A 25,628-nucleotide genomic window follows, 5' to 3' on the forward strand; every position below is an offset into this window, starting at 1 on the left:
TCTTTCTTTCTTTCTTTCTTTCTTTCTTTCTTCCTTTCTTCCTTTCTTCCTTCCTTCCTTCCTTCCTTCCTTCTTTCTTTCCTCTCCCCTCCCTTCCCTTCCCTTCCCCTAAGCTAACATCTGTTGCTAATCTTCCTCTTTTTGCTAAAGGAAGATTGTCGCTGAGCTAATATCTGTGCCAATCTTCCTCTATTTTGTATGTGGGACACCTGCAACAGCATGGCTTGATGAGCAGTGTGTAGGTCCATGCCCAGGATCTGAACCCATGAACCCCAGGCCGCTGAAGCAGATTGCACGAACTTAACCACTATTCCACCAGACTGGTCCTTGATGACTTTCTTTAATGGTGTGCTTAGATTCCTTTCTCTTTACCTTTTGTATATCTACTATAGGTTTTTGCTTTGTAGTTACCAAGCATATAACAACTTATATTTGTATATAACAGTGTATTCTAAGTTGATATCAACTTAAGTTTGAATGCACTTTTTTTTTCTTTGTGAGGAAGATTCGCCCTGAGCTAACATCTGTGTCAGTCTTCCTCTTCTTTGTATGTGGCATGCCTCCAGAGCATAGCTGATGAGCGGAGTAGGTCCGCACCTGGGATCCAAACCTGTGAACCCCAGGCCGCCAAGCAGATCACACAGAACTTTAACCACTTGGCCACAGGGCCAGACCTCTTAATGCATTCTTAAGCTCTACATTTATACTCTCCCCTCTATGTATTGTTTTTGATATCGCACTTTACATCTTTTTATCTTGTATAGCTCTTCATTATTGTAGTTATAGATATTTTTACTATTTTTGTCTTTTAACCGTCACCCGATCATTATAAGTGTTTAATCCACTACCTTTACTATGTCTTTATTTACCTTTACCAGTGAGATTTATACTTTCATGCATTTTCTTGTTACTAATTAGTGCCCTTTCTTTTCAGCTTAAAGAAGTCGTTTTAACTTTTCTCATAAGGCAGGTTTACTGGTAGTGAACTCCTTTAGCTTTGGTTTGCCTGGAAAACTCTTTATCTCTCCTTCAATTCTGAATGATAACTTTGCCATACAGAGTATTCTTGGTTGGAAGGTTTTTTTATTTCAGGACTCTGAATATATCATGCCACTCCTTTCTGACCTGCAAAACTTCTGCTGAAAAATCTACTGATAGCCTTATGGAAATTCTCTTGTATGTAACAAGTTATTTTTCTCTTGCTGCTTTTAGGATTCTTCCCCTTGTCTTTAACTTTTGATAATTTAATTATAATGTGCCTTGGCGTGGGTCTCTTTAGGTACCTCTTATTTGGAACTCTCTGGGCTTCCTGTATCTAGAGTTCTGTTTCCTCCCCCAAGGTGGGGAAGTTTTCAGCCATTATTTCTTCAGATAAGTTATCTGCCCCTTTCTCTTTCTCCTCTCCTTCTGGGACCCTCTATAATGTGAATATTGGTCTGCTTAATTTTTTTCCGTAAGTCCCTTAAGCTGTCTTCACTTTTTTTCATTCTTTTTCCTTTTTGCTGCTTTGATTGGGTGAGTTCCTCTTCCGTGTCCTTGAGTTCAGTGATCCTTTCCTCTGCTTTATCTAGTCTGTTGTTTAACCCCTCTAGTATATTTTTCAGTGCAGTTATTGTATTTTTCAGGTCTGTGACTTCTGTTTGGTACTCTCATATTTTTTATTTCTTTTTTGAAGTTCGTACGGTGTTCATCCATTCTTCTCAGGAGTTCATTGAGCTTCTTTTTGACCATTACTTTGAACTCCTTGCTAGGTAAATTACTTATCTCTGTTTCATTAAGGTTTTTTCTGAGGTTCTATCTAGTTCTTTCATTTGGAGCATATTCCTCTGTCTCTTCATTTTGCTTGACTCCCTGTGCTGGTTTCTATGCACTAGATAAAACAGCCACCTCTCCCAGTCTTGTAGGTGTGGCCTGATATAGAAGAACCTTATCATTCAACCCTACCTTAGCTCTTGGTTGTCTCTCAAACGTTTGTGATTGCCCAAGCAGCCTATTTTATCTTTAATAGCTCCCAGTAGTTGAGGGTGTGCCAAGACCTGTCAGTGTCCTCCGAAAGGGGAGGATTTCAGTCATCACCTACATTCAGGCTGATTGGAATCCAGACCTTTATGCAGCACCTTTTAAAGTATGCAACTTATACAGTCCTGTGGGACTGCAAGCATAAGGCCTACATTCCCTAGAGCCAGATCTGGAGGGGTCCCCTGGGTGGCAGTCACAATAATTGGGGTTCCAGATGAGTATATAATCTCCTTTCTGGGAGATACAGGCGAGGTGTAGCAAGGCAGAGGGAGAGTGCAAAAATGGCATCCACTTGCCTGTGTTTCCTGAGAAACTTGTATAGGCCCCTGTTGTGTACCAAACCTGAAGCCTGCCCCGCAGGCCAAAGCTCGAGGACAAGCAAATAGGTCTCTTTCACAGAAAGACTGGGGTGTGTTTCAGTCTGCTGCCTGTGCAGTGCCCTGGGAGTTGTAGCCTGCCAAGAACTCTCTCTCCAATTGTTGCAATCCCATGGGACCTAAGAACGCAAACCCCGCTGCTCTCCAGAGCCAGGCAATCACAGGGCATTTCCTGGGCGGCAGCTGCAAAAACCAGGGCACTAGACACAGAGACTGAGGTACCAGATGCATATAGAAGCTCCCCTCCAAGAGATCCTGGTGCTTTGGAGCATGGCCAGAGGAGAATGTGAAGATAGTGCCTCCCCTCCAAGGTCTCTGGAAAGGATTGCAATTAGCCTTAGATGTGTGTTTAATTAGAAGCCTGCCCCTCAGGCTGCAATTATGATGATAAGCTAATAGGCCACTTTCCCTGAAAGACTAAGCTCCTGCTCTGTTGCCTCTTCTTGTGCCCTGGGGGTGGTAGCTGTTTATTAACTCTTTCCTTATTGCTTACAGTCCTGTGGGACCCATGGACATAAGCCTCACTGGCACCAGAGCCAGGTGATGTAGAGGTGTCCCGTAGTGGCAGCTGCAAAAATCAGGGCACCAGACAAGAGTATAAGCTCCTTTCTGGGAGATACCAGAAAGCTGGAGCAAGGCAGTGGGAGGGTGCAAATATTATATGCACTGGCCTCCGTTCCCTGAGAGCACCTCTGTAGGGCCCTAGTTGTATGCCAAACCAGAAGCCTGCCCCTCAGACCAAAGCTCCTGGACAAGCATATAAGTTTCTTTCATGGAAAGGCTTGGGGGTATATTTCAGTATGCTATCTGTGCAGTACCCCAGGGATGATAATCTGCCAAGAATTATCTCTCCAATTGTTATGAGTCCTGTGGGACCCAGGATCACAAGCTCCCCTGGTCTCCAGAGCTGGGTGATCAAGGTGGGGTCTGCTGGGTGGCAGCTGAAAAAACTGGGGCACCAGACGCATGTAAGAGCACCCCTCCAGGCGATACTGGTGCTCTGGAGTGTGACAGAGGGAGAGTGTAAATATGGCACCCACAGAATGGAATGAGGCAGAAGAAGAGCATATAGATGGCACCTGCCAGGAAAAAAAAAAAAAAGATGATGCCTGCCAACTGGCACATGAAGATGGCACCTGCTGGCTGGAATGAGACAGAGGGAGAACACATAGATGGTGCCACAGAAAAAATGAGAAAAAAAAAAAGCCTAGCATTTAAAAAGAAAAAAAAATAGGTGCCTGCTGGCTAGAATGAAGCAGAGGGAAGGAGTGAAGATGGTGCCTGCCACCTAGCAGGCCCCTCATTGTGTGCTAAATTACGTGCCTGCCCCTCAGGCCAATGATTTAAGATGAGCCAAAGGAGTTCTCATTCACATAAAGTCTGGGCATCTCTTGATTGGCTCCCTTTGTGCTGAGCCCTGGGATGTGTGAGTCCAAGTGTGCACAAGCTCTTTAAGAGCCATTTCTTAGACCATTAGAGCCTTGTGGTTCTGGTGGAAAGGAGCCCCCTTGGTTTTCAAAGCTAGATGTTTTGAGGGCTGATCTCTCAGGTGCAGGTCTTAAAAGTTGAGGTGCTCCATGTGGGGTTCAAGCTGTTTGCTCCTCTTGGAGAAGCTCCTGTTTTTGAGTTCCCTCCCGATTGTGGGTCTCCATGCTGGCAATGGAGTTCATGGTGAAATTGTGTCTCAGCTTCTCCTACCCATGTTGATGTGGGCCTTCTCTCATTTGCTCTATGCATAGGAGTCACTCAGACAGTTTTTAGGTTTTTTTCAGAGGACGTTGTTCCATGTTACCTGTAGATTTGGTGTGTCTGTAGGAGAAGATAAGCCTAGGATCCTCCTACATTGCCATCTTGAACCATAACTTTAAATGTATATTTTTAATATGATGCTGTATGAAACAATTTAGATGAATTCCCTGGATAAAAACAAAATCTTCAGTTATGGATATGAAATTTCAGTATATGAAATTTTAGGTGCTCATCAAGGAACTAAAACACCACCACAAACTCAGAAACATCTTGCTATTCACTACTCCCAATAATAGTCATCTTTTCCAAAAAATATTCTCCTTCTCCTCCCCAACTCCTCAGGCGTGGACCTTTAGAGACATTCTCTATATAAAATCTGAAGATAATATCCCTTGAATTCTTTCTCTTCATTGGTCTAAACTGATTTTATCTCATTACTTTGTAACTGAATAACTTTGGAAATCTCCTTGATATCTACACATCACTAGTCTCTCATTCCTCTAATCACATCTTATTCTTGCACTGAGAAGGATCTATTTGACCATAGGCTTTCAGTATCTGTCTGTCTTGTTAAGAAACCTTAATTCAAGTGCAATACATTTGCAGACTTTCATGAAACTTATTGCACCCTTCCCCTTTTTAGGGTCATTTGGTTTTGGTATCTGTTACCCCCTGGTTCACCAAGCTCACCTGGCTGACTAATCATCTGTATTCTTTTTTCCTCTTCGTTCCGTGTGTTTTCCTTCAAAAATTTCACCAAGTTCAAAGTGAACTGCCTTACCATGTACAAGTCATATCACACTGCCAGGGCCAGCATTCCCTACTTTTACTTTTCTCCCACACTTTACTTCTGTCTTCTTCTTTTCTGACTATGCTACCAGACTTATTGTCTTTTGCTTAAGTATTTGCTTCTACTTCTGTAGGGTCGTACATGTTGGATCTCCCAACACTTCAAGTGCCTGCTTTCCTTTAAAATCAGTCTTAAAACACGGTTACTCCCTCTTTTAATTAACATTTATTCTGTTTCCTAAATTCTTTTATGCTACTCTTGCACATTATTTATATTCATTACTTTTTATTTTATCCTGAGTTGAATATAGTTTGTATTTGTGTTTTTGTTGATGACTCCTCAGGGTTGTGCCTGGTCTTGTTTGCATTTGTGTCCTCTTGAGGTGAAGCACAGAGGAAGAGTGGGCATAGGAAGAAAAATTGCACCTATATGATATCTGCCTTCTCATTTTGGTAGGTGCTGGCTCTTTCTTGGACCAATCCAGCTGTGATAACAATGATTTTGAGGAATTAGAAATTCCTTACCAATATTTCCTCATTCCAGTTTCAGCCTTTGAATATTGAAATTTGAAATTAAACTGAAAAACTAATTAATGATTTTTCAAAATTATAAATTGAAAATATTAAAGATACATCTGGATCTTGATTTTTTTTATATATATATGTTTGAAACCTTATTTGAAGATTAAAGGTTTATTATTTATTCTTTATTCATCTAACAGAGAAATATGTAGGAGGGTCTCCTAACTGATTTGTGTGGTGGTGGGGAGGGTCAGGAGAATAAAGTAAAATAACTTGAAGGATGAGTAGAGATTAGGAAGGCAAAATAGTAAGGCCAAATCCTTGGAGATAGTGGTAGGGAGTGGGGGATAGAGATGAGATAGGAGGAATAGGCCAGGTATAAGGAATCACTCCAACAGAGGCTTAGTAGTGACTGCTAAAAGTGAGAATGGGAGTTAGCAGAGATTAGGCTAGACAGGAAAATTTGCCAGATTTTGAAGGGCTGATTTAAAAAGTTACCCATATTAACCCAAGGAAAGATTTAAAGAATGGGAGTAACATTATCTTCACATGAATGGATAAGACAAGAATTTAAGCAATTCTTGTTCAGATTAAAACCAATAACTTTTGCTAAATGATTTGAGTAATTTATGGGTGCGTGTGTGCTTGTGTACGTGGGTGTGTGTGTGTGTGTTTCCTTGTTCTGAATGCTATTCACATTTATACTATTTTGGTGCTTTGAGTGCTTAAGTAGTATTTCATTTTATAACCATAGTTAAGGTAACAGAATTTTAGAGCTGTAGAATACTTTAAAAATTATCTAAATCAAACTTATATTTTTCAGATGTGAAAATCAAGGATTATTGAAGTTAGGTAAATTTTCATATGTTGTATAGCTAGTAGATAGCAGAGTGAGGATTTGTACCAGCTTTGTATGATTCCAATGCTCTTAACCAGTATATCATCCCACAAAATCAATAATTGGTACACTTCAGACATGATTTTTTCAAACTGTTTTATTAATATATTTTTATTTTGCAACTTATGCTGCTATATACATATCGTAATTTATAAAGTCAAGGTCTTATTAGCATAAACTGCAATATACATATCTCAACTTTTACAAAATGTAGTGATTACTAAATAGACCATAGATCGTGGTAAATTGCTCAGTTAGCTGCATGTACAAGAATTCGTTTCCATTGACTGGAAAGGGAGCAAAAGAGGCCTAAATGGTTTCGTTGTTTTCATGGAAATCTACATCAAGGTCAAATTCCATGAAAGTCTTTATATGGCTATAGAATATATAGAGTTTATAGAATGTATATAGAGTTTATGCCAATAAACCAAGTTTCTGAAAAACTATAAAAAAGCTATCAAGAAGTAAAACAAGACATAAAATATGCTTTAAGAATGTACAAATGTTAGATTTAAAATGTTCCAGGTTGCTAGGAGATTGGACCTTAAATTTACACTAAAATATTATGAAAATTGATGACTGCTGCCATTTATATTGTATATTACTATTAGGGTACCTAGTATAATTTGAAGGGACTGTTCATAACCATTCTAAATAGTTTAAGTGGTTACAATGTTAAAAGTCATGTTTTATTATATAGCGACAGTCCAGGTATGATGACTTTTAACAGATCTCTTTTTTGTGGGGGTTTAAAATTTTCCCTGTCAGTCAAATTAGAATTCATTTATTTTTTTAAAAAAAAGAGGGAAAAGAAGGAGGAAGAGTATTATGAATTTTAAAGTGCTTGGGTTAGTGCAAATTTAATTTGTTTCCATTTTCAAACCAGCAGGGGGAACTCAAGGACCAAATTCTTACTTTATGTAGATTTCTCTCTCTATTGAGTGTATATCTTCTGTATGACTTTTTATTGGCCTTTAATGTGAGATTTTTTTCTTAACTTATTAAGTATTGCCAACCTTGGTAGGGAATGCCATATTCAGTAGGTGTTAGTCATATGTTCATGTTTTCGTGCTTTCATAGTCTTCATTCATGCATTTATTATTTACTCAACAAATATTTATTAGGGCCAGGCACTCAGACAGAGTCAGTAGGAAGGATTCTCATAAAATCGTTAAAGAACATAAAGTCAATATACTTAAACTTACACTACAAATTTACACTACAGATTGGAAGATGTTCCAGTTCCTTGTGGACATTTTATTGATGCTATCCTGATGCAGCAGCTCTGTTTTGCCCATGTGACATTCTAGGTGGATGTCTTCCATGAAGGTGAGATTATGTTAGTGTTGGCCATGGGACCAAAAGGGAAGTAGTTGATCCATCTACTTTCCATAGAAGAATTTTCCCTGATTTTTTTTCTAATTGCAACTTTGCTCTCCTCTCACCAACCATGAGATTTCTCAATTGCTCACATTATTAATATTGTTTTCATTTTATTCTTTAAAGTCATTAACATAGTCACCTATGTCAGCTCACCATGGAGAACACATTTGAATGTTCTTGTCATGTATTTATCTTCATATCCCCTGCTAAAAGAATGGTACAACATACTAGTTACCAATATGCTAGAGAATTGCAGTTTTATGGGTAATCCGTGTCCATAATTCAACTTCAGCTTGTTTTTTCAGCAGAGGGAGCTGTTACACTTCAAGATTGAATTCTGGAGTGACAGCGACAACAATAGGGTTTGAATTAGTACTAAGCCATAGTCCTTAGCCCAATAATTCTTCTGGATTTCACAACTTGAGTTCCTTATAAAACCATATTTAAGTTTAGCCCTTGTCCAGGCACTGGTAATAATTCTGTGTTTAAGAACGGACACTGTAAGAAACTCAAGGTCAGGATTTTATGACCTTAGCATCAACTTATTCTTGGCATTACTTTATTTTAATACATTGATTCTAGTAATTAAGCTCTAGCTTTGACCTCTTTGATCAAGCCCCTTCTTATATCTGTCTCTAGCAATTAAATCCCTGTGTTTTCATCTGTAAATGAATTTATGCCTTGTTTTCTTGCACATTATGCTAGCTCCTTCTAGCCTAAAATGCTATTTTGAATACTGGGATTTTGCCTTTCATGATTCCTTAAGGTAGAATTCTACAACTTCTGTTAGGCCTCCCTGGTGCAAGAGCCTATCACCTGTACTCCTTCCTATTGCCTACTATTAGATTACTTCCTCTTACTCTCTGTGTACTTTGCCTATTGGATGGGACTTCGGCCATTTGTAGACTGCCAAGTTTCTCTGCTACTCTGTCTGGATTACCTCCCCCTTCCTGCTGTTTAGAATTTCCCTGATTGACATCTCCACTTCAAAGGGCTGTCTAATCTCTGGTTCTCTGCATACTGACTATCAGCAGTGTAACCCATCCTTAATCTGAGTCTCTGTTTTTATGGTAGTTACCTGAAACCTCTGTGTAAAGATTGGCTAGTTCTGGAAATGCAAAGGACCAACCAAGCCTGATGAATACAACTCCGTGTGTTGTTTAGGTTTAGAAACATTCAGAAGGACATTTATTTGAGTCAAACTTGTATATTACATAAAGGAGACAGAAAATTGTAAAAGCAACTTAAGTAACTAAAAACTACTCTGTGTTTGTTCTCTTTTATTTTTTTAGTAGTTTTTAGAGAACTAAATCCAAAGAGACAAGAAAAGAGTAAAAGCACCTGTTAGTTCATGGTAAATTATTACATTTTAAGAGATTAACCATAAATGCAGTTTATCTCCTATACTAATATATTATGACTTTTCAAAATTATGGAAAACATGACGTGATTCATTAGCATAGTAGTTAACATTTCAAATTGGTAAAGATGGGCTTCTTTAGTAAAACAATACTGCGAGAGTCTTTTTCTTAATGAACCATAGGCTAACACAGGAGATATTTCACTTAAAGAATAGGGCATAGCTAAAGTACCTTATTGAGAATATCACAGATAGGTCTTTTATTTAGTTAAGTGTCAGTTTAGCTGCCTTACAGCACAGCATCTGAATAAACCAGAGTACTTTTAGGTCAACCGATTTTGTTTATAGTTTGTCTTTAATAAAGACTGATTCCTTTCTTAAAGGGAAACTCATATTTCTGATTTCATATTTTCCTTTTTCAAAGAAAGGGCTTATATTATTGTTTTCATACAAAATAAAACTTTGATTGAGGTGTATTCCTACGTAGCTATTGGACCTGTAGTTTATGGGCCTCCTATCATTAGAGTCATCGCAGTGTAACATTTAAGATTGTATGATAGATAAACTGTGAGAATTCCAAATGGTGCAGTAATTTCCTAAATTAAAATTTTATCTAATTATCAAGTTGTGTATCATAGATAGTAAATTAATGATAAATTGTCATTCAATTAATGATTCTATTTTATTAGAAGCCATATTTGTTTTCTGTGTTATTTTCAAAGTGACAATTGTAAGCAATCTTATATTCATATTATGTGTCAACTCATACTATAAATTTTACGAATTGCCAGCCATACTTCTGTATATGCTTCCAAAATATGGCTTTTGGTTAATGATTTGTAGATGATTATTTAGAATGTGTTGTAAAGCCATAAGTCTATTTGGATGAAAGGACTTTATAAAAACAAACAAAGAAAAGATAATCTCATTCCTCCTGTGCACTTTCTTCAGCGCTGCCAGTGATCCTTCTAACATAGAAATCTGATCATGTCATTTTCCTATTCAAAATTATTCAGTGGTTGCTTATTGTCTATATTATTAAATATTAATTCTCTAACATAAAACAAACTCTGTGATTTGATCCTTGTCTCCTAATTCAGCCTATTTCCTGCCATTTCTCCTATCTTTTTCTAACCAAATCATTCTGCTTCCTTTGCCTTTAAAACCTCATGCTGTCTTTTAAAGCTTTAGAATATTTTTAGAAAAATAATATTTGAAAGATAGCTTTAAATGTTCAGATAACCAGCTATAAATGTGTTTACCCTCTAAAATGAAAACTGTAAAAATAATGAGGTTATATGAGCTCCTGGTTGGTGATACACATTAGGGGTCAGTTACTAGAGATGGTAGTCAAAATTCTGGTAATTACAATTATGGACATGAGTTTCAGCTGCAAAGTGTAAAGCAGAGACCCAAAGGCTGTAATTTGGAGAATGAACCATTGAACTGTGAGAGAAAAATGATAATTTTGTAAGTTAGCGTTCTTAGCTGCAAATAGCACAAAACAAAGGATGTAACACAGCTGAGATTCTGCCCTAGTAATAGTCTACTTCGGGTACTACCACAAGTGCCATTGCTAGTGGATGCTCTCAGTTATTGTCACTGACCCTTCTTCCTCTGGAAACTACTGCTATGAGTCTAGTCTCTTAATAAGTGGTGATATAAAAAGATGGATTATTCAGTAAATGGTGTTGGGACAACTAGACAGCCATCTGGATAAAAAAAATTAAAACGTATTCCTACTCTGTACCATAAGTTCCATGCAGATCAAAGTTTTATTTATTTACTTATTTATTTATTTATTTATTTATTTATTTATTTATTTATTTAGAGGAAGATTAGCCCTGAGCTAACTGCTGCCAATCCTCCTCTTTTAGCTAAGGAACACTGGCCCTGAGCTAACATCTGTGCCCATCCTCCTGTACTTTATTTGTGGGACACCTACCACAGCATGGTCTGCCAAGCGGTGCCATGTCTACATCTCTGGAATCCGACCGGAGAACCCCAGGCCACCGAAGCAGAATGTGCGCACTTAACTGCTGCGCCACTGGGCCAGCCCCTAGATCAAAGTTTTAAACATTTAGAGAATGAAACCATAAAAGCACAAGGAGAAGACATGAATGAATACGGTATTTAAAAATATATGCTCTTGGAATGCAGAAGATGCTCAGGGATGACCAGAAAAACCAGAAATCATAACAAGAAAGATAGATAAATTTTACTATAGGAAAAAAATTAAAAACAAAAAGAAAAGATACCTAAAATTTAAAATAAAATGAATCAAATTGAACCTCAAAGTGTTTCCAACTGGTGGCATAATCACACAGAGTGGAAGTATTCCAAGTGACTTGAAACAGCAGTTAGACTGTACATCCCTACTGACGTATACCCTATAGAAAAAAGAACTGAAAAAACAAACTTTAAAAACTGTTTACCAAAGTCATATTGTTGGTAGTAATATTAGTATTGTTATTCTGAGACTGTTATGTGTGGATTGTGAATTTTTAAAAAAATGAGCAAATAAGTAGTATTCTAATTTTATCTTCATGGTCCTCTTTGAGAACCAGGCATGGGAGAAAGTAAATATGAATATAAGATGAAGGGGTTAAGTTAAAACCCTATAGTACTGAATTTGAATTAAAAGTATCAATAGAACTCATGATGACTTTTCTCTTTAAAAATAAAATAAATTTTTCCTAGCTCTATCAAATGAAAATGCCTAGAAACAAACATCAGTCCAATAGGAATGAACATCCTTAGTGCCCAGGTTATGGTCTTGAAATGCCATTTTCCATGAAAAACAACCAGGGATCCTTTAAGAAATGGTTGATTACAGATCTGGAAAGGGCAGAAAACAAGGCTATGTGCATAGAATATTCTAGAAGGATACAGAGAAAAACTGATAATAATGGTGATTTCTGGACAGAAGAATTGAGTGGCTGGGTAACATGGTAGATAGTATACTTTTTACAGTAGACTTATTTCCTTTTTTTAATATTGTGTGTTCTGTATTTATTTTCAGAATGATAAAGTCATTAAAAATTATTTGGAGAGAAATTCTTGCTCATTGTTATAGTCTGCCTATAATATATACAGTATACAGCTTATACTATAGCATATATACTATATATAGTATATACTATAGTATAGTATGCCTATACCATATATTGGTATATAGTAATATGCCTGAAAGAGCATATTACTTGGGGGGTGGGGTTGACAGGATTTACCCATATAATGTGATAGCAAAATGGTGTAGTGTCATATGTGTGTTTTAAAGTGTAGTTATTAACTTCTTTTTTGAGTCTACAAAAGTGAGCTTTGCCTTCTAATAGGTTACCACCTGAGTAGTATGAGAAAAAAAATGGATAATTTATTATGAAGCTTTGGGAATCAAATGATTAATAATTAAAATTTCCTTTGCCAATTCATCAAGTGGTATTTTAGAAGCATAAAAATAGTGTCCTATTTCTGAATTTGAAGAATAGACTGATTCCTTTACCTAGGCATTCATGTATTCAATAAATATTTGCTTTTTTGAACACTGTGGAAATATTGGTGACAAGGTGGACATGACCTCTGCATTCATAATCTTATGGTCTTATGGTCTAATGGGAAAAATAGATTAAAAATATAAATAAACAAATAGAAATTATGGAAGTGCTGTGAAGAAAATAAAGAAGGAACTTATGGAGAATATCAGTAGTAGTGGCACAAACTTACTTTAAGTAAAATAATCACAGAAGGCTTCTCTAAGGGTAATATTTAAGCTGAGACTTGAAGGATGAGAAGTAACTGGAGGTAATACATTGTAAGACAGGGGAAGCAGCCTTCAGGGAGAGAGGAGCTTAGATTTTTGAAGAATTGGAAAAAAATCAGTTCACCTGTACTAGTTGTTGAAGTCTAAAATTTCTAGATGGGGCATCTGGGTGGATGTTGATGCCATTTACTAAAATGGGGAAATACTGGGGAGCATAAGTTTGGCAAGGAAAATCAGGAATTCTGTTTCAGACGTTTTAATTTGAGATGTCCATGAGACATCCAAGTGGAGGTATTAAATATACTTCAGATCTTGAGATATAAATTTGGAAATAATCAGCAAAAAGATGATAGATCATCACTTACAGGGAGAAGTAAGAAATGAGGGCTGTCTCTTAAGCTGTGTTGTCGGGTAGAGTAGACATTCGGGTCAAATATTTAAATTTAATTAATTAAAATTACATAAAATTTAAAATTTAATTCTTAAATCACACTAGCCACGTTTCAAGAGCTCAATAGTCACATATGACTAGAGGGAAGCGTACTAAATAGCATGTATAAAAATATTTCCATCATTGCAGAAAGTTCTTTTGGGCAGCACTGGTATAGAAAATCTTTCACATAGTTAAAGACACATAGCAAGTTGCAAATGGACAAGTGCTATGACGCAGCGTACCTCAAAAGCCGATGTAGACCCCTGAGAAACACTAACTTTTGGTTAGGAAAAGGTCTGGAGAATATGAAGGAGTAGTTAGTGAAATAGGAGAAAAGCTAGGATCATGTTTTAAGAAGCAGCAAATGGTCAACTGTGTTAAATGCTTTTGAAAGGGAAAGTCAGGGGAGAACTGAAAAGTATCTATTAGATTTGATACCACGGAGTTTATTGGTGACATGACAAGAGGACTTTTGTTAGAGTGGTAGAGGCAAAAACTAGATTTGACTGGGTTTAAGAGTGAATAGGAGGTGAAGAAACGGAGATAGCCTATTTTGGCAGGTATTCAGAGAAGTTTGGTTATGAAGGGAAGCAAAGAAGTGGATCACTATCTGAAAGGATATATAAGAGTAAGTGCTTTAAAAATTGACCTACAGGGGCCAGGCCTGATGGCCTAGTGGTTAAGTTCTGCACACTCCACTTTGGCAGCCTGGGTTCGGTGCCCAGGTGTGGACCTACTCCACTCGTCAGTCAGTGGCCATGCTGTAACAGCAGCTCACATGCAAAAAAAGGAAGATTGGCAGTGGATGTTAGCTCAGGGCAAATCTTCCTCAGCAAGAGAAACCCCCCAAAAATAAATAAAAATTGACGTATGTATATACATATACATACATACATATGCATATATAAATGTCTACTAGATTGTAATGTAAGCTCCTTGAAAGCATGAATTCTAGTGTCTCATTGATTCACCTTTGAATCCACTTGCACTTATGCATTCAACAAATGTCTGTTGAACATATAAGTCAATTAGAGTTTGTAATATTTATTTTATTTTGCTATTCTTGGAGTGAGAGTCTAATCCTCAAAATGTATAAATTTACTTATGCCGAACTGCTTTTGCTTTTTCATAACCTTGAGGTGACCAGTGATAGTATACTAGACTACCTTTTACAAAAACATATTATCTTAGATACTTATTTTACAACCGAGATACTTTTTAGTTTTCAAATATAAAGGAAATTTGAAGTGATGAGGAAAAATGGTCTATTCTTTTTATTTAGGAAGATAAATTTCAGTGTGCTGATCATTTTTATAACAATGCTCTGAATACAAATTGAGTCTCAGTTTTACAAGAAAACACTTTACAATGCAATAGCTTTTCTAATGTTTTCAAGCAAACTTGCTGGTGAAAACTGAAGTGAAATAAAATGAATAAGTAATTTGTCAATACAGTCATGTGCCAAATAATGATGTTTTGGTCAACAGCAGATTGCACATACGATGGTGGTCCCATATGATTAGTACCATATAGCCTAGGTGTATAGTAGGCTATACCATCTAGGTGTGTGTAAGTACCGTAGGGGAAGAAAAAATTTTCCTCTACCCTTCTAGGTTCTTCTGGCTGGTCTAAGAATTAAATTGACAGGACACAGATTAACAGGAGAAAATCGAACAAAAGTTTAATAGCATATATACATGGGAGGAACCTAGGAAAATGGAATAACTTGCCAAAATGGCTGAAGCACTCACCTTAAATACCATCTTCTGTTAAAAAGAAAAAGAAGATATTGGAGTGGAGAGAGTCAGGGACTTCAAAGGAAAGGAAGGCAATTCACAGCTGGGTGGAAAATTAATTGACTATATATGCTCTAGTTTATTTCTGGGCTCTCTATTCTACTCTATTTGTTTATATGTCTGTCTTTATGCCAGTACCATAATGTTACAATTACTGTAGCTTTGTATAAGTTTTGAATTTGGAAGTGTGATTTTTCCAACACTGTTTTTTTCCCTCAAGATTGCTTTGGTTATTTGAGGACTTTTGTTCTATATAAATTTTAGGATTGTTTTTTCTATTTCTGTGAAAAATGCATTGGAAGTTTTTTTTTTAAAGATTGGCACCTGAGCTAACAACAGTTGCCAATCTTTGACCCCCCTTCTTCTTCTCCCCAAAGCCCCCCAGTATATAGTTGTATATTCTAGTTGTGAGTGCCTCTGGTTCTGCTATGTGGGATGCCGCCTCAGCATGGCCTGATGAGTGGTGCCATGTCTGCCCCCAGGGTCCAAACCAGTGAAACCCCCAGTCACCGAAGCAGAGTACGCAAACTTAACCACTCGGCCAGGAGACTGGCCCCCTTTCTTTCTTTTTTTTTTTTTGGCATTGGAATTTTGATAGGGGTTATGTTGAATGTGTATATCATTTTGGGTAATGTGGACCTTTTAACAATGTTATTTCTTCTAATCCCTAAACACCAGCTATCTTTCCATTTGTTTGTATCTTCTTTGATTTCTTTCATCCATGGTTTATAGTTTCAGTGTACAAATCTTTCACTTCCTTGGTTAAACTTATTCGTAAGTATTTTATTCTTTTTGATTATATTGTAAATGAGATTGTCTTCTTGATTTTCTTTTCAGATAGATTGTTATTGGTGTAAAGAAGTGCAACTTATTTTTGTATGCTGATTTTATGTCGTACCACTTTACCTAATTTGCTTATTAATTTGAACGATTTTTTTGTGGAGTCTTTAGGATCACCTACATATAGGATCTTGCCATCTGTAAACAGAGGTGATTTTACTTTTTCCTTTCTGATTTGAATGTCTTTTTGTTTCTTCTTATCTGATTGCTCTTACCATATGATCCAGTAATCCTTCTTTTGGGTAGATACCCAAAGGAAATGAAATTAGTATCTTGAAGGGATGTCTGTGTTCCCATGCTCATTGCAGCATTATTCACAATAGCTAAGTTATGGACACAACCTGAGTGTCTGTCAATAGATAAGTGGATAAAGCAACATGGATGTACCTGAAGGATATTATGCTAAGTGAAATCAGCTAGACATATAAAGAAAAAACTAAACAATCTTGTTTATATATGTATGTGTGTGTGTGTATAATCTAAAAAATTTGAATACATGTAAGCAGAGAGTAGGATGATGGTTACCAGAGGTGGGGAGGTGGGGGAATGAGAAGATATTGGTCAAAAGGGTGAAAAGTTGTACTTAAGTAAATTGAATAAGTCTAGAGATGTAATGTACAGCATGATGACTATAGTTAATAATACTATATTGAATACTGGAAATTTGCAAAAAGAGTAGTTTTCAGGTGTTTTCACTACAAAAAAATGGTGACTGTGTGACAAGATGATATGTTAATTAGCTTGACTACAGTAATCATTTCACCATCTATATGTATATCCAATCATCATGTGTACCTTGTATAAAGGTGTACTTTTATTAAAAGTTGTTTAAAAACTAAAGAATGGGTGGGGCCAGCCCACTGGCATAGCAGTTAAGTTTGCGCCGCTCCACTTTGGTGGCATGGGGTTCTCCAGTCTGGATCCCGGGCGCAGACCTACACAGTGCTTATCAAGCCATGCCATGGCAGGCGCCCCAGGTATAAAATAGAGGAAGATGGGCACAAATGTTAGCTCAGGGCCAATCTTCCTCAGCAAAAAGAGGAGGATTGGGGGCAGGTGTTAGCTCAGGGCTAATCTTCCTCAAAAAATTTAAAAAATAAATTATACCTACTCTGGAGAAGTGAATCTAAATATTATGTCACCTCAACCTTATATAGTTTGAAGGACATTCTTTAGGAAAAAGAATACATAATTACAAATAAAAAAATATGAACTGGGTCATGGAAGGGGATGATACAATTGAGGGGCCCTTAATATGAAGCTTCATTAACCTCAAGATAACCCTTCTCTTATTACAATGTAGCAGTACAGATTTTGTATGCAGTATTTATTCTTTTGGGGGAGGTGGGGAATTCTAATCATATTCTATATGTTTGCTTGAAATTAACTAGTGTTAACTACATGCAGAAAAATAACATTCTAAGTATTTTGTCAGACTTTTTGGTATCCTTTAATCATGTCAGGACTATTTCTTGTGTGTATTCATAAGTAAATGAGAAAGTGCTATTTTAAAAAATGATAAAGTAGAAAGCCAAGGAAATAGACTTAGGAATAAATTATTATAGTGTTCATAGTTTAATGTCTTATACATGTAAGTATTCTTTATATAGTTTGGTATTTATGTTCTGAATATGTAATATGTAAAAATGAAGTATCCATCAATAAGTTTTTTACAATAAAATGCCTTCAGTTACCCAGGTGAGAATAAATAAATTAAAATGTGGCTAACTAGCTAGTCTCTATATGTAGAGTTTCATAAAGCTCATTTATTTTATACCCCAAACTGTTCTATCCATAATTGGATAGAACACACATTTTTATAAATCACAACATTATGCTAATTGGATCCATTTATATATAAGGTTATTAATTCATTTTCATTTTGATATGGATAGTGACCACTATTTTGCAGGAAGTTTTAGATTTGATAATTGATGCTCATTATTTGACTACATAGAAGTACCTTTATATATGTCAATTAAATGAATTCACTTATAGATTGATAATTTTTTGAGATGTATAATTTTTCAAGATTACTAAATACATACAGTAGGTGAATAAGGGTCATTATTAGAAAAAAGGAAGAACTTTGAATTGACATCCATAATGAAGAGATTTTTTTTTCTCTAAGATAGGTTTAGACTCATGCAATAATTCCACTTCAAATGTGTATCTTCCTTGGAGTTTCTAGTTGACTACAAGGTATTAAACACAAAACACAAGACTTACTGAAGTGATATAAAATAACAAAGGGCCAGGTAAATTGAAAAAGCAGAGAACAGGATCATGCAAACAACTTGTATTTGTTCTGTAATAGTGGAGAAAAGGAGCAGCAAAAGCAGTTCAGATCCTAAGTTTAATTCAGGTTCTGCTTCTTTTCACACCACTTCTGTGCTGAATTGCTAATAACTAACTAAATAAACAGATACGCTTCTTGCCCTCTCCCACTTTTATCTGCCTCTGGGTGTTCTTGTTGAGGATTGATTCAACATTATCAAGTGGCAAAAAGATAGGCATAAATAGCCAACTTATAAGTAAAGTTGATCAGCTCTGCCTTTTATCATTTAAGATTTTTCAAATCGAGAAAAATATAACATCACTAAAAATAATGGAATGCATTGACAAAGTCCCCTCAATTTCAAGAGGAGGAACTTGAGTTCAAGAGAATTTCAGTGACTTAGCTAAGGTTGTGCAACATGTCAGTAAGAGAACTTGGACCAGATTCTAAGCTTCTCTATTCCTACTCCACTACACCACAGTGTGCCAATTAGTTGCCCTATTTAATTACAAGGAAATGTTATCAGAAAAGAATTGAGTTCTTGGATGTAAGGATATATTTAATTTTATCATGAGGTGATGGAAAATACTGTTAACTAATAAATGCAAGAAGCTTATGCAAATTGCTCTTGGGAAAAAAGGTGGTAACTAAGTGTGGAGTTGGAATTGGCTTTAGAAAGAGAATCTAATGCAGATCGGTTCTCTTATTTTGCAAATGAGGAAACAAGGAAGGTTAAGTGATTTGCACAAAACAATACAAATAGTTCTAGAGCAACTGTGATAAGGCAGCTGTAGTACAGTGGTTAAGAACTACACTTTAATGCTAGGCCTCCTGGGTTGGAATTTTGGCTTTTACAACAATTGTTTGACCTCAGGCAAGTCATATAACCTCTATGTATCCGTTTTCTTGTCTCTTAAAGTGGGATGATAATAATAATACTTACTAGTTCATAAATTTTATGAGGATTAAAAATACATTTAAGGGGTCAGCCTGGTGGCCGAGCTTAAGTTTAAGTTGACGCAGTCCGCTTTGGCGGCCCAGGGTTTCGCCGGTTCAGATCCTGGGCACTGACCTGGCATCACTCATTAAGCCATGCTGAGGCAGCATCCCACATAGCACAACCAGAAGGACCTGCAACTAGGATATACAACTATGTACTGGGGGTCTTTGGGAGAAAAAAAAAAATTGGCGACAGATGTTAGCTCAGGTGCCAATTTTAAATATATATATATATATATATTTAAAACTCTTAGAACACTACCTAGCAGGTATAAGTGTTCAATTAGTATTTCTGTTACTAAAAGGTTTTGATGTAATGCTATATTTAAATATTGTCTATTGTAGTTAACTAAGAAACCTCTTACATCTTGATTTGCCCAGTTGGTGGGAGAACCTGGGCTATATCCTTGATGTCAACAATTGTCATTCAGTGTTTTTTTCAATAATATAAAATTATTTCTTTTTACAAATTTGTTTTATCATGTCATCATTTGTCAAAGGTTTTTTTCAATTTTATTCTCCAAATAGTTTTATCATTTGAGTAGTGAGACAAGTGAAAAACAAATTTGTCTCATCTTTAAAGCGTGTTTAACAAAATGCACTAATTTTATCATTGCTTTTGCCATTTTGAGTTTTATAAAAGGAGAAATGACAAAAAAAATAATTGCTGTTTTATTCACTATTTTTAGCCCATGTATATATATTTTTTGAGTAATTTAACTGCACAGTAGATACTGAGTGAGTTCCACTTTTTTATTTGCTGCTCATTTACTAGTGCTTCAGTTCAACTCTGGGGCTAGTGATCACATCCATTTTAAAACTGATTAGACAGTTTAACTTGGAATTTAACACCAGATATGGCTAAGAGAGATAAGCCTACAAATAGTGTGAAGCATTAATCTTGTGATACTTCTTATGGCAGCAAAACCAGAATTTTGTGTTTCTTCAGTAAACTAGAAAATCCAGTGCTGTATGTGAAGGGTCAGCAATACAGAGATAAGCGGGTTTTCTTGGTTTCACACAAAGCTCAGAACTCTAAAATCCATGAGCATTGTAAATTAACTACATTCAGATTCTTCAGAATATGAGTGTCTTGGATTTCAGAGTCTGAGGTTCCAGGGTGGTCATATTCCCCTGCTTTTGACCACATAGATTGCCTTTACAGAGAGAAAAAATTTTCATTAATATTCAGGTGCTAGTGTTCCCTATAGAACTATTTTCCTAATATTCTGACAGTTGAATTTTTATGTCCTTCATTTGTAACTTTCAACCTCTGGAGTAATGAGAAGCTGTGAAAAAGTGTTGATATCAGGAGGTTTCAGTAGCCCTGCAGCTGGTTCAATAAATGTAGTTTCATCAATGTTGAAGAATAAAATAGTACCTCACAAAACTTTCTTGAAAAATGAATTGGAATTCCCTTAATAAAGAAGTACTGTTACATGGATTTAAAACAAACCCAGGAATGATCATCACAGAATAGAGACTTTAAGATCCAAAATTGGGGTGAAAGGCCATTTAGATACTATGATTATTGGGAAAATGTGCTTTTAAAAAATCTTTATTAATGATGTGGATATGAAATAACTATGAAAAACGTACAGATAATTAGGATGTGCTATAAGCATAAATATAAGAGAAATAATTTAGAAAGAGAGGCTTAAGTATTAGGTGTATAGAAAAGAGGTAATAAAAAGTGGTATATTGTGAAAAAATAAAAAAATAAAGGCCCATGGAAAGAAATAATATACTAAGGAGAGTGGCAAGCTCTAAGGTTAAATAACATCTTAAAGACAGGAAATTATGTGTAATCTGTAAAATGATTTGGTTAAAGAAAAAAATTAGGAAATTATAGCCTCTTTCAGCATGTATGGATTTACTCAAAAATACTTGTATGTATCTGGACACTAATGAATGTCAGCATATTTGAAGGATTTCCCAAATGAAAAAATCATTTAAGATTCTGGAGGCACTGACATTCTAGAGTTAATTAGAAAAGTTAAGCATTAATTGGACCAATGGGTAGAGTGAATTAATATTGCTTTTTCTATCAATGTAATGTTAAATTAGCTAACATTTATTAACTACTACATGCTAGATACTATATTAAATGTTTTGTATTTTTGCATTACCTCATTTAATACTCATTGAGCTATGAGGAAATGGAGGTTTAGACAGTTAGAAGACTTACTCAAGATCAGACAATTCCTTGTGGCAGAGCTAGAATTCAAACCCTTGTCTGTCTGACTAGGATATACAGTCCTAGCCAATCTGTAATTAATAGTTGCATACTTATGTATGTGGAGTATAGCTATCAACATAGGAAATTAATTTGAGTATTAGCATAATGGAAGTGTGTAATTCGTGATAAATACTCAGAGGTATATAAACAAATGCAGTTTACTTTATTGCAAGTGAAACTTAAAAAATTGGCTTGACTTTGGCCTACCTTGAGATCTGCTCATGGGTTCTATTACTTTTCTTCTTTGTCCTTTTTCACATTTTCCTTCCTGGATCAGTCCTGCAATTCATTCTTAGCTCTTCGTGTTTGTTCTCTTTTGAATGCTGCCTCAATATGCAAGCCTATGCACCTCTCTTGTGTAGGGTAGCATAATCCTTACCTTCCGTCATGCCCCAGTCCCACATCTTATTTTCTATTTCAGTACCTAAGAAATAATTATCCTCAGTTCCTGGCTTCATTTAATTCTGGTAGTTGGATATCCAAAATTGTAATTATTTTAAATCTGCAAAAAACATATTCAGATGGACAGGATACCAGTAAATAATGTATAGAAAAAAATACTGAGTTCAGTGATATCAAAAACATCAGTTTAATTAACTTTTCATTTTCCAAAGGATATGTACACTGACCTTAAGCAATTGACTGACTTGAGGTTTTCAACTTAACAGATTGAATTGATTAGATATTTTATGTCATAGACCAAGGAAGCTTCACAGTGTAGAGTCACCAGGTGATAATAGCACCTTCCTCAAGTTGTGTTGATCAAAAATATCTCCAGACATTGCTCAATATCCCCTGGATGGGGGCTGAGGGGTCAAAATCAGTAAAGGTATAGACTAATGTAGGGAAGAAGTATTCTACCTCCTAGGTTCTTCTGGCTGGTCTAAAAATTAAATTGACATGAGACAGTAAAACAGGAGAAAATGAAAGTTTAATAACATGTATACATGGCAGAAACCTGAGAAAACTTAGTAACTCACCAAGATGGCTGAAGCCACCACCTTAAATAACATCTTTAATTATAGACAAAGAAGGATGTTGTGGGTAGTGGTTTGGGACTTTTTTTGGGGGGTCTTTTTTTTTCCTCTCCCCCAGTACATAGGTGTATATCCTAGTGTTAAGTCCTTCTAGTTCTTCTGTGTGGAATGCCACCACAGCATGGTTTGACGAGCTGTTTGTAGGTCTGCACCCAGGATCTGAACCAGCGAACTCCAGGCCGCCAAAGAGGAGTATGTGCACTTAACCACTATGCCACTGGGCCAGCCCCTGAGATTGGATTTAATGAAACAAAAAATGAAAGATTAGGGGCCAGCCTGGTAGTGTTGTGGTTAAGTTCACGCACTCTGCTTCAGTGGCCCAGGGTTCACTGGTTTCTTTCATGACTTTAAAAGTATTGCAGCATTTTAAAGTTTATTTTATGAAAAGCACTTTTCCCCCAGCAGACCATATCTCTGACTTTGTAATGAAAATCATTAAAATATATATTTATTTAAGCATATATATACATATATAATTTTAATTATAAAATCAATGCCCTCCTGTCTGCATTATGGTAGCAGACTTTTTGATCACTAAAACTTTAGGAAGGAAAAAAGATGGCATGAGAAAATTGCTCCTGGTTGCTGTTTGTTAGGGAGGTGAACCTAACACCTGCAATTTCTTTCTTTGGACAGCTCAAGGCTTGTTATTAACACTAACTACCTTTTTAAAACACTCTTTCTCTTTTTGTAAGGCAATTTAAGTTCAGTGAGAGAAGAGCCATACATATAAATTTATTAGCATAATTTGGCAATGTTTTCAGCTTGCATTTCAATAATTGCTGTTCTTAGAACAGTGCTTTCGAAATGTTTGTTCTGAAAACCAGTTTTCATATTTTGGACAGATAAAAATGCCATTTATTTGTTCTCCATTCGGCATTACCAATTAGCAACATAGCCACAGGTTTTAGAATCATTTGGCATGTAAAGTAGAGAAAGGTAGCTAGAATTATCCTTAAGATGAAGTCTTACTGAGAAAGGGAAGCTGCATTTGGAAATACACTTGATTGTACAGATCTAAGATAGTATTGGCTGATTGTTGAGTATTAATGTCATGTGGATCATTGTTGTTTCACCAGTTTTATAGACAGAATCATTATCTTCTGTCACCAATCTCAAAATCTCAGTTAAAACTTGCTTCAGAGAGTATGAGCAGGAAGGAAGTTACATGTAAACTAGGTAGAATTTATTTAAACTAAATTATTTACTTGTTCTGCCCAAGTAAGAAAGCTGCATAAAGGTTAATCTAGGGGCTTTGTTTTGAACTGGGACTATGGTAAGTAGCTTGAAAATGAAGATTCTTGATATAACAAATCCTTTATAGGTTTGAGCTTTTTATTGTTCTGAATGGGAAAATATGATTTGAGCACAAGTTTCCACATTTCAATAAAGGTAAAAATTTCTTTCTCAAGTTTTATCAATTAGAAGAAAAAGTGCATAAAACAAAGTATTATATTCTAGAAAATAATCAATTATTTGTAACTTTAAGGTTGAATAAGATAACAATAGTGGAAATTTAAACGGCAAAATATAGTATCTTAGTGTTAATGTATTGAAGTTGTGTTTTCACTAAATTGGATCAAATGCAAAATAGCTTTATTTTTCTCTATGATCTTAAATAATTCTTTCAGTTGTTTTGAAATTATATGGGCAATCATAATGGAGATGAGTTCTACAGAAATTTCTACCATTAGAGACCGGAAAGTTTTTCATTAGTGTTACATTTTAAAGATAACTGCAATCAGAATCATAAGTAAAAATGTGAGCTTTTCTAAACAGAACAAAACTTACTAATGTTTGAGTATTTATTGCCTTTCCCTTTCCCAAAGTCATAAAAGGATTCCACTTGGTCTCTTGCCCTTCCCTGACTTTTGAAAAGCTTTAGGCCAGAAGCAATTTAGGGATTCTGTGAGGCCAGGGTAGGAGGAGAGAAAAAGGTGCAGTAATAATTTTTCTGGGAGTTTTATGGAGGGGAATCTGGAGAAACTGGAGTGTGAGGGCAGTACATAGGGGAAGAAAGAAGAATTTTTAAAAGTATTGTTCAAGAAATGACAATAAAGAACTTAAGTTATTTTGAGATTAGTTTTCGATTGTCCTTGAGTTCCTCTGGCCACAACACACTTGAGATGAGATAACATGGGTCAAAGATTTAATAAGACTGGGAATTGTCAAAAGTGTTATATCAGTAATTGAGATGAGAGCATGGGGGTGGAGAACACAATCCAACTGGAAGTGAAAAGTATTGTCACAAGGTAACATTCATTGTTGTTTTGAATTTTTGTTGATCAAGATTTGCTGTTTCATTCTGTTAAGGAACAGGTTATGTAGCTGATTTATGACCTACCACTTTTTATCATATGAATAACAATTATATATAGATATTTTTTCTTCTGTGGCATTGAATTTTATGTTGGTTTGGAGGAAGGGAACATGGGAAGAATTGGAGTAAAATTTGATCCAGTATATCTTTCCTATATATGAAACAAATTTGGCAAGTCTGTATTTTCTCTTTTTGTCCTGTCAACTATCATATTCTGTTCTAAACTGTTAGCAAAAGTGATAGCATTTTCTCTAAGTGGAAATGTAGAACACAATCTTCAAAGTAATCAGATGTCAGATCGCTTCTTAAGATTTTAATGAAATTAATCAACAAGGCAGTTGTTTTTTCTCTTTTAGCCTTATCAATTGTTTTAGCAGTCAAAATTAAATTTATTAAGATATGACAGGTAAAAAGGTTCCTAGAGTAATTGTTGGCATAGTAACTTGTAAGAGAATGGTCTTCAATATTATTTGTATATGTGCTATAACCATTACATGCTATTTCTATATATAAATTTCCAAAAGAGAAAAGGAGGAGCAATTTTTATAGACTATCACTGATACTTCATAGATTTTTTTAAAAAAAAAATGTTTCCTTTGACCGGACTCTTTCATTGTTAACATTTCTGACATTATCTAGCTTAAAACACCTGCTATTACTTTAGAGCAGAATTGATCGGTCATGTAGGAAAAAAGGTCTCATGGGGCTTTTGAGATGGAACCTACAATGTAAGGCTAGTCTTTCATACATTAGAAAGATGAATCATTAGTGTTTTTGTTTTCATTCTGTGAAAGCAGAAATTGGAAAAGTAAATTGAAAATGTAGAGGT

The 25,628-nt window shown here is 35.7% G+C and overlaps 1 protein-coding gene across 5 annotated transcripts in view; it reads left to right on the forward strand.

Moving 5' to 3' along the window:
- PHYHIPL (phytanoyl-CoA 2-hydroxylase interacting protein like) overlaps positions 1-25,628 on the forward strand; it is a 66,415-nt gene that overhangs the window by 26,712 nt on the left and 14,075 nt on the right. Inside the window, exon 1 of one of the 5 annotated variants that reach the window (XM_070488107.1) lies at positions 7,579-7,683. The exons of the other annotated variants lie outside the window; for them this stretch is intronic. The gene's annotated coding sequence lies outside the window, so the exon portion shown is untranslated. Of the gene's footprint in view, positions 1-7,578; positions 7,684-25,628 lie in introns of those variants that run through there. 5 annotated transcript variants of the gene reach the window in all.

The sequence above is a fragment of the Equus asinus genome, chromosome 2 (assembly GCF_041296235.1).
Source record: "Equus asinus isolate D_3611 breed Donkey chromosome 2, EquAss-T2T_v2, whole genome shotgun sequence".
NCBI classification, from domain to species: domain Eukaryota; kingdom Metazoa; phylum Chordata; class Mammalia; order Perissodactyla; family Equidae; genus Equus; species Equus asinus.